We start from the raw sequence: 10,476 nt of genomic DNA on the forward strand, positions 1-10,476 counted from the left end.
GTCAATATAATTTTACAAATTTAAGAAAATTTTGACTTTGCAATATAATTTTACAAATTTAAGAAAAGTTTGACTTTGCAAATTACATGTTTCAATAAATGAATGATATTATTGTTTTTATGATATGTTTTGTTCGTAATCTTTCTTTGTTGCAGTCTGATTAAAACCAGCCCCCACTAGTTTTAATCAGACTAAATTTGTTGCAGATTGTAGTTCACACAACTGGACTTAGCTTCATTGGAGAGTGGCAAGTTTTGGCTCTTAAGTATTTAATGAAAGTGTTCAGAATAAAATATAAATATATTCTTAGGTCAATATAATTTTACAAATTTAAGAAAATTTTGACTTTGCAATATAATTTTACAAATTTAACAAAAGTTTGACCTTGCAAATTACATGTTGAAATAAATGAATGATATTATTGTTTTTTATGATATGTTTTGTTCGTAATCTTTCTTTGTTACAGTCTGATTAAAACCAGCCCCAACAATCCACTTCCAGTGGGGTCTGGTTTTAATCAGACTATCTTTGTTGCAGATTGTAGTTCACACAACAGGACTTAGCTTCATTGGAGAGTGGCAAGTTTTGGCTCTTAAGTATTTAATGAAAGTGTTCAGAATAAAATATAAATATATTCTTAGGTCAATATAATTTTACAAATTTAAGAAAATTTTGACTTTGCAATATAATTTTACAAATTTAAGAAAAGTTTGACCTTGCAAATTACATGTTGAAATAAATGAATGATATTATTGTTTTTTATGATATGTTTTGTTCGTAATCTTTCTTTGTTGCAGTCTGATTAAAACCAGCCCCCACAATCCACTTCCAGTGGGGTCTGGTTTTAATCAGACTATCTTTGTTGCAGATTGTAGTTCACACAACAGAACTTAGCTTCATTGGAGAGTGGCAAGTTTTGGCTCTTTTGACTTTGCAATATAATTTTACAAATTTAAGAAAAGTTTGACTTTGCAAATTACATGTTTCAATAAATGAATGATATTATTGTTTTTATGATATGTTTTGTTCGTAATCTTTCTTTGTTGCAGTCTGATTAAAACCAGCCCCCACTAGTTTTAATCAGACTAAATTTGTTGCAGATTGTAGTTCACACAACTGGACTTAGCTTCATTGGAGAGTGGCAAGTTTTGGCTCTTAAGTATTTAATGAAAGTGTTCAGAATAAAATATAAATATATTCTTAGGTCAATATAATTTTACAAATTTAAGAAAATTTTGACTTTGCAATATAATTTTACAAATTTAACAAAAGTTTGACCTTGCAAATTACATGTTGAAATAAATGAATGATATTATTGTTTTTTATGATATGTTTTGTTCGTAATCTTTCTTTGTTACAGTCTGATTAAAACCAGCCCCAACAATCCACTTCCAGTGGGGTCTGGTTTTAATCAGACTATCTTTGTTGCAGATTGTAGTTCACACAACAGAACTTAGCTTCATTGGAGAGTGGCAAGTTTTGGCTCTTAAGTATTTAATGAAAGTGTTCAGAATAAAATATAAATATATTTTTAGGTCAATATAATTTTACAAATTTAGGAAAATTTTGACTTTGCTATATAATTTTACAAATTTAAGAAAAGTTTGACTTTGCAAATTACATGTTTCAATAAATGAATGATATTATTGTTTTTATGATATGTTTTGTTCGTAATCTTTCTTTGTTGCAGTCTGATTAAAACCAGCCCCCACTATCCACTTGAAGTGGGGGATGGTTTTAATCAGACTATCTTTGTTGCAGATTGTAGTTCACACAGCAGGACCTAGCTTCATTGGAAAGTGGCAAGTTTTGGCTCTTAAGTATTTAATGAAAGTGATCAGAATAAAATATAAATATATTTTTAGGTCAATATAATTTTACAAATTTAAGAAAATTTTGACTTTGCAATATAATTTTACAAATTTAAGAAAAGTTTGACTTTGCAAATTACATGTTTCAATAAATGAATGATATTATTGTTTTTATGATATGTTTTGTTCGTAATCTTTCTTTGTTGCAGTCTGATTAAAACCAGCCCCCACTATCCACTTGAAGTGGGGGATGGTTTTAATCAGACTATCTTTGTTGCAGATTGTAGTTCACACAACAGGACTTAGCTTCATTGGAGTGTGGCAAGTTTTGGCTCTTAAGTATTTAATGAAAGTGATCAAAATAAAATATAAATATATTTTTAGGTCAATATAATTTTACAAATTTAAGAAAATTTTGACTTTGCAATATAATTTTACAAATTTAAGAGAAGTTTGACTTTGCAAATTACATGTTTCAATAAATGAATGATATTATTGTTTTTATGATATGTTTTGTTCGTAATCTTTCTTTGTTGCAGTCTGATTAAAACCAGCCCCCACTAGTTTTAATCAGACTAAATTTGTTGCAGATTGTAGTTCACACAACAGGACTTAGCTTCATTGGAGAGTGGCAAGTTTTGGCTCTTAAGTATTTAATGAAAGTGTTCAGAATAAAATATAAATATATTCTTAGGTCAATATAATTTTACAAATTTAAGAAAATTTTGACTTTGCAATATAATTTTACAAATTTAAGAAAAGTTTGACCTTGCAAATTACATGTTGAAATAAATGAATGATATTATTGTTTTTTATGATATGTTTTGTTCGTAATCTTTCTTTGTTGCAGTCTGATTAAAACCAGCCCCAACAATCCACTTCCAGTGGGGTCTGGTTTTAATCAGACTATCTTTGTTGCAGATTGTAGTTCACACAACAGAACTTAGCTTCATTGGAGAGTGGCAAGTTTTGGCTCTTAAGTATTTAATGAAAGTGTTCAGAATAAAATATAAATATATTTTTAGGTCAATATAATTTTACAAATTTAAGAAAAGTTTGACTTTGCAAATTACATGTTTCAATAAATGAATGATATTATTGTTTTTATGATATGTTTTGTTCGTAATCTTTCTTTGTTGCAGTCTGATTAAAACCAGCCCCCACTATCCACTTGAAGTGGGGGATGGTTTTAATCAGACTATCTTTGTTGCAGATTGTAGTTCACACAACAGGACTTAGCTTCATTGGAGAGTGGCAAGTTTTGGCTCTTAAGTATTTAATGAAAGTGATCAAAATAAAATATAAATATATTTTTAGGTCAATATAATTTTACAAATTTAAGAAAATTTTGACTTTGCAATATAATTTTACAAATTTAAGAAAAGTTTGACTTTGCAAATTACATGTTTCAATAAATGAATGATATTATTGTTTTTATGATATGTTTTGTTCGTAATCTTTCTTTGTTGCAGTCTGATTAAAACCAGCCCCCACTAGTTTTAATCAGACTAAATTTGTTGCAGATTGTAGTTCACACAACTGGACTTAGCTTCATTGGAGAGTGGCAAGTTTTGGCTCTTAAGTATTTAATGAAAGTGTTCAGAATAAAATATAAATATATTCTTAGGTCAATATAATTTTACAAATTTAAGAAAATTTTGACTTTGCAATATAATTTTACAAATTTAACAAAAGTTTGACCTTGCAAATTACATGTTGAAATAAATGAATGATATTATTGTTTTTTATGATATGTTTTGTTCGTAATCTTTCTTTGTTACAGTCTGATTAAAACCAGCCCCAACAATCCACTTCCAGTGGGGTCTGGTTTTAATCAGACTATCTTTGTTGCAGATTGTAGTTCACACAACAGAACTTAGCTTCATTGGAGAGTGGCAAGTTTTGGCTCTTAAGTATTTAATGAAAGTGTTCAGAATAAAATATAAATATATTTTTAGGTCAATATAATTTTACAAATTTAGGAAAATTTTGACTTTGCTATATAATTTTACAAATTTAAGAAAAGTTTGACTTTGCAAATTACATGTTTCAATAAATGAATGATATTATTGTTTTTATGATATGTTTTGTTCGTAATCTTTCTTTGTTGCAGTCTGATTAAAACCAGCCCCCACTATCCACTTGAAGTGGGGGATGGTTTTAATCAGACTATCTTTGTTGCAGATTGTAGTTCACACAGCAGGACCTAGCTTCATTGGAAAGTGGCAAGTTTTGGCTCTTAAGTATTTAATGAAAGTGATCAGAATAAAATATAAATATATTTTTAGGTCAATATAATTTTACAAATTTAAGAAAATTTTGACTTTGCAATATAATTTTACAAATTTAAGAAAAGTTTGACTTTGCAAATTACATGTTTCAATAAATGAATGATATTATTGTTTTTATGATATGTTTTGTTCGTAATCTTTCTTTGTTGCAGTCTGATTAAAACCAGCCCCCACTATCCACTTGAAGTGGGGGATGGTTTTAATCAGACTATCTTTGTTGCAGATTGTAGTTCACACAACAGGACTTAGCTTCATTGGAGTGTGGCAAGTTTTGGCTCTTAAGTATTTAATGAAAGTGATCAAAATAAAATATAAATATATTTTTAGGTCAATATAATTTTACAAATTTAAGAAAATTTTGACTTTGCAATATAATTTTACAAATTTAAGAGAAGTTTGACTTTGCAAATTACATGTTTCAATAAATGAATGATATTATTGTTTTTATGATATGTTTTGTTCGTAATCTTTCTTTGTTGCAGTCTGATTAAAACCAGCCCCCACTAGTTTTAATCAGACTAAATTTGTTGCAGATTGTAGTTCACACAACAGGACTTAGCTTCATTGGAGAGTGGCAAGTTTTGGCTCTTAAGTATTTAATGAAAGTGTTCAGAATAAAATATAAATATATTCTTAGGTCAATATAATTTTACAAATTTAAGAAAATTTTGACTTTGCAATATAATTTTACAAATTTAAGAAAAGTTTGACCTTGCAAATTACATGTTGAAATAAATGAATGATATTATTGTTTTTTATGATATGTTTTGTTCGTAATCTTTCTTTGTTGCAGTCTGATTAAAACCAGCCCCAACAATCCACTTCCAGTGGGGTCTGGTTTTAATCAGACTATCTTTGTTGCAGATTGTAGTTCACACAACAGAACTTAGCTTCATTGGAGAGTGGCAAGTTTTGGCTCTTAAGTATTTAATGAAAGTGTTCAGAATAAAATATAAATATATTTTTAGGTCAATATAATTTTACAAATTTAAGAAAAGTTTGACTTTGCAAATTACATGTTTCAATAAATGAATGATATTATTGTTTTTATGATATGTTTTGTTCGTAATCTTTCTTTGTTGCAGTCTGATTAAAACCAGCCCCCACTATCCACTTGAAGTGGGGGATGGTTTTAATCAGACTATCTTTGTTGCAGATTGTAGTTCACACAACAGGACTTAGCTTCATTGGAGAGTGGCAAGTTTTGGCTCTTAAGTATTTAATGAAAGTGATCAAAATAAAATATAAATATATTTTTAGGTCAATATAATTTTACAAATTTAAGAAAATTTTGACTTTGCAATATAATTTTACAAATTTAAGAAAAGTTTGACTTTGCAAATTACATGTTTCAATAAATGAATGATATTATTGTTTTTATGATATGTTTTGTTCGTAATCTTTCTTTGTTGCAGTCTGATTAAAACCAGCCCCCACTAGTTTTAATCAGACTAAATTTGTTGCAGATTGTAGTTCACACAACTGGACTTAGCTTCATTGGAGAGTGGCAAGTTTTGGCTCTTAAGTATTTAATGAAAGTGTTCAGAATAAAATATAAATATATTCTTAGGTCAATATAATTTTACAAATTTAAGAAAATTTTGACTTTGCAATATAATTTTACAAATTTAACAAAAGTTTGACCTTGCAAATTACATGTTGAAATAAATGAATGATATTATTGTTTTTTATGATATGTTTTGTTCGTAATCTTTCTTTGTTACAGTCTGATTAAAACCAGCCCCAACAATCCACTTCCAGTGGGGTCTGGTTTTAATCAGACTATCTTTGTTGCAGATTGTAGTTCACACAACAGAACTTAGCTTCATTGGAGAGTGGCAAGTTTTGGCTCTTAAGTATTTAATGAAAGTGTTCAGAATAAAATATAAATATATTTTTAGGTCAATATAATTTTACAAATTTAGGAAAATTTTGACTTTGCAATATAATTTTACAAATTTAAGAAAAGTTTGACTTTGCAAATTACATGTTTCAATAAATGAATGATATTATTGTTTTTATGATATGTTTTGTTCGTAATCTTTCTTTGTTGCAGTCTGATTAAAACCAGCCCCCACTATCCACTTGAAGTGGGGGATGGTTTTAATCAGACTATCTTTGTTGCAGATTGTAGTTCACACAGCAGGACCTAGCTTCATTGGAAAGTGGCAAGTTTTGGCTCTTAAGTATTTAATGAAAGTGATCAGAATAAAATATAAATATATTTTTAGGTCAATATAATTTTACAAATTTAAGAAAATTTTGACTTTGCAATATAATTTTACAAATTTAAGAAAAGTTTGACTTTGCAAATTACATGTTTCAATAAATGAATGATATTATTGTTTTTATGATATGTTTTGTTCGTAATCTTTCTTTGTTGCAGTCTGATTAAAACCAGCCCCCACTAGTTTTAATCAGACTAAATTTGTTGCAGATTGTAGTTCACACAACAGGACTTAGCTTCATTGGAGAGTGGCAAGTTTTGGCTCTTAAGTATTTAATGAAAGTGATCAAAATATAATATAAATATATTTTTAGGTCAATATAATTTTACAAATTTAAGAAAATTTTGACTTTGCAATATAATTTTACAAATTTAAGAGAAGTTTGACTTTGCAAATTACATGTTTCAATAAATGAATGATATTATTGTTTTTATGATATGTTTTGTTCGTAATCTTTCTTTGTTGCAGTCTGATTAAAACCAGCCCCCACTAGTTTTAATCAGACTAAATTTGTTGCAGATTGTAGTTCACACAACAGGACTTAGCTTCATTGGAGAGTGGCAAGTTTTGGCTCTTAAGTATTTAATGAAAGTGTTCAGAATAAAATATAAATATATTCTTAGGTCAATATAATTTTACAAATTTAAGAAAATTTTGACTTTGCAATATAATTTTACAAATTTAACAAAAGTTTGACCTTGCAAATTACATGTTGAAATAAATGAATGATATTATTGTTTTTTATGATATGTTTTGTTCGTAATCTTTCTTTGTTGCAGTCTGATTAAAACCAGCCCCAACAATCCACTTCCAGTGGGGTCTGGTTTTAATCAGACTATCTTTGTTGCAGATTGTAGTTCACACAACAGAACTTAGCTTCATTGGAGAGTGGCAAGTTTTGGCTCTTAAGTATTTAATGAAAGTGTTCAGAATAAAATATAAATATATTTTTAGGTCAATATAATTTTACAAATTTAGGAAAATTTTGACTTTGCAATATAATTTTACAAATTTAAGAAAAGTTTGACTTTTCAAATTACATGTTTCAATAAATGAATGATATTATTGTTTTTATGATATGTTTTCTTCGTAATCTTTCTTTGTTACAGTCTGATTAAAACCAGCCCCCACTATCCACTTGAAGTGGGTAATGGTTTTAATCAGACTATCTTTGTTGCAGATTGTAGTTCACACAACAGGACTTAGCTTCATTGGAAAGTGGCAAGTTTTGGCTCTTAAGTATTTAATGAAAGTGATCAGAATAAAATATAAATATATTTTTAGGTCAATATAATTTTACAAATTTAAGAAAATTTTGACTTTGCAATATAATTTTACAAATTTAAGAAAAGTTTGACTTTGCAAATTACATGTTTCAATAAATGAATGATATTATTGTTTTTATGATATGTTTTGTTCGTAATCTTTCTTTGTTGCAGTCTGATTAAAACCAGCCCCCACTAGTTTTAATCAGACTAAATTTGTTGCAGATTGTAGTTCACACAACAGGACTTAGCTTCATTGGAGTGTGGCAAGTTTTGGCTCTTAAGTATTTAATGAAAGTGTTCAGAATAAAATATAAATATATTTTTAGGTCAATATAATTTTACAAATTTAAGAAAATTTTGACTTTGCAATATAATTTTACAAATTTAAGAAAAGTTTGTCCTTGCAAATTACATGTTTAAATAAATGAATGATATTATTGTTTTTATGATATGTTTTGTTCGTAATCTTTCTTTGTTGCAGTCTGATTAAAACCAGCCCCCACTATCCACTTGAAGTGGGGGCTGGTTTTAATCAGACTATCTTTGTTGCAGATTGTAGTTCACACAACAGGACTTAGCTTCATTGGAGAGTGGCAAGTTTTGGCTCTTAAGTATTTAATGAAAGTGTTCAGAATAAAATATAAATATATTTTTAGGTCAATATAATTTTACAAATTTAAGAAAATTTTGACTTTGCAATATAATTTTACAAATTTAAGAAAAGTTTGACTTTGCAAATTACATGTTTAAATAAATGAATGATATTATTGTTTTTTATATGTTTTGTTCGTAATCTTCCTTTGTTGCAGTCTGATTAAAACCAGCCCCCACTATCCACTTGCAGTGGGGCTAGTTTTAATCAGACTATCTTTGTTGCAGATTGTAGTTCACACAACAGGACTTAGCTCTATTGGAGAGTGGCAAGTTTTGGCTCCTAAGTATTTAATGAAAGTGTTCAGAATAAAATATAAGTATATTTTTAGGTCAATATAATTTTACAAATTTAAGAAAATTTTGACTTTGCAATATAATTTTACAAATTTAACAACAGTTTGACTTTGCAAATTACTTGTTTAAATAAATGAATGATATTATTGTTTTTTATGGTATGTTTTGTTCGTAATCTTTCTTTGTTGCGATCTGATTAAAACCAGCCCCCACTATCCACTTGCAGTGGGGGCTGGTTTTAATCAGACTATCTTTGTTGCAGATTGTAGTTCACACAACAGAACTTAGCTTTATGGAGAGTGGCAAGTTTTGGCTCTTTAGTATTTAATAAAAGTGTTCAGAATAAAATATAAATATATTTTTAGGTCAATATAATTTTACAAATGTAAGAAATATTTGACTTTGGCATTGCAATATAATTTTACAAATTTAAGAAAAGTTTGACTTTGCAAATTACATGTTTCAATAAATGAATGATATTATTGTTTTTATGATATGTTTTGTTCGTAATCTTTCTTTGTTGCAGTCTGATTAAAACCAGCCCCCACTATCCACTTGAAATTGGGGATGGTTTTAATCAGACTATCTTTGTTTCAGATTGTAGTTCACACAACAGGACTTAGCTTCATTGGAGAGTGGCAAGTTTTGGCTCTTAAGTATTTAATGAAAGTGTTCAGAATAAAATATAAATATATTTTTAGGTCAATATAATTTTACAAATTTAAGAAAATTTTGACTTTGCAATATAATTTTACAAATTTAAGAAAAGTTTGACTTTGCAAATTACATGTTTAAATAAATGAATGATATTATTGTTTTTTATATGTTTTATTCGTAATCTTCCTTTGTTGCAGTCTGATTAAAACCAGCCCCCACTTTCCACTTGCAGTGGGGCTAGTTTTAATCAGACTATCTTTGTTGCAGATTGTAGTTCACACAACAGGACTTAGCTCTATTGGAGAGTGGCAAGTTTTGGCTCCTAAGTATTTAATGAAAGTGTTCAGAATAAAATATAAATATATTTTTAGGTCAATATAATTTTACAAATTTAAGAAAATTTTGACTTTGCAATATAATTTTACAAATTTAAGAATAGTTTGACTTTTCAAATTACTTGTTTAAATAAATGAATGATATTATTGTTTTTTATGGTATGTTTTGTTCGTAATCTATCTTTGTTGCGATCTGATTAAAACCAGCCTCCACTATCCACTTGCAGTGGGGGCTGGTTTTAATCAGACTATCTTTGTTGCAGATTGTAGTTCACACAACAGAACTTAGCTTTATGGAGAGTGGCAAGTTTTGGCTCTTAAGCATTTAATAAAAGTGTTCAGAATAAAATATAAATATATTTTTAGGTCAATATAATTTTACAAATTTAAGAAATATTTGACTTTGGCATTGCAATATAATTTTACAAATTTAAGAAAAGTTTGACTTTGCAAATTACATGTTTCAATAAATGAATGATATTATTGTTTTTATGATATGTTTTGTTCGTAATCTTTCTTTGTTGCAGTCTGATTAAAACCAGCCCCCACTAGTTTTAATCAGACTAAATTTGTTGCAGATTGTAGTTCACACAACAGGACTTAGCTTCATTGGAGAGTGGCAAGTTTTGGCTCTTAAGTATTTAATGAAAGTGTTCAGAATAAAATATAAATATATTTTTAGGTCAATATAATTTTACAAATTTAAGAAAATTTTGACTTTGCAATATAATTTTACAAATTTAAGAAAAGTTTGACCTTGCAAATTACATGTTGAAATAAATGAATGATATTATTGTTTTTTATGATATGTTTTGTTCGTAATCTTTCTTTGTTGCAGTCTGATTAAAACCAGCCCCCACAATCCACTTCCAGTGGGGTCTGGTTTTAATCTGAATATCTTTGTTGCAGATTGTAGTTCACACAACAGAACTTAGCTT

The sequence above is a fragment of the Mytilus californianus genome, unplaced genomic scaffold (genome assembly GCF_021869535.1).
Source record: "Mytilus californianus isolate M0D057914Y unplaced genomic scaffold, xbMytCali1.0.p SCAF_3, whole genome shotgun sequence".
NCBI lineage: Eukaryota > Metazoa > Mollusca > Bivalvia > Mytilida > Mytilidae > Mytilus > Mytilus californianus.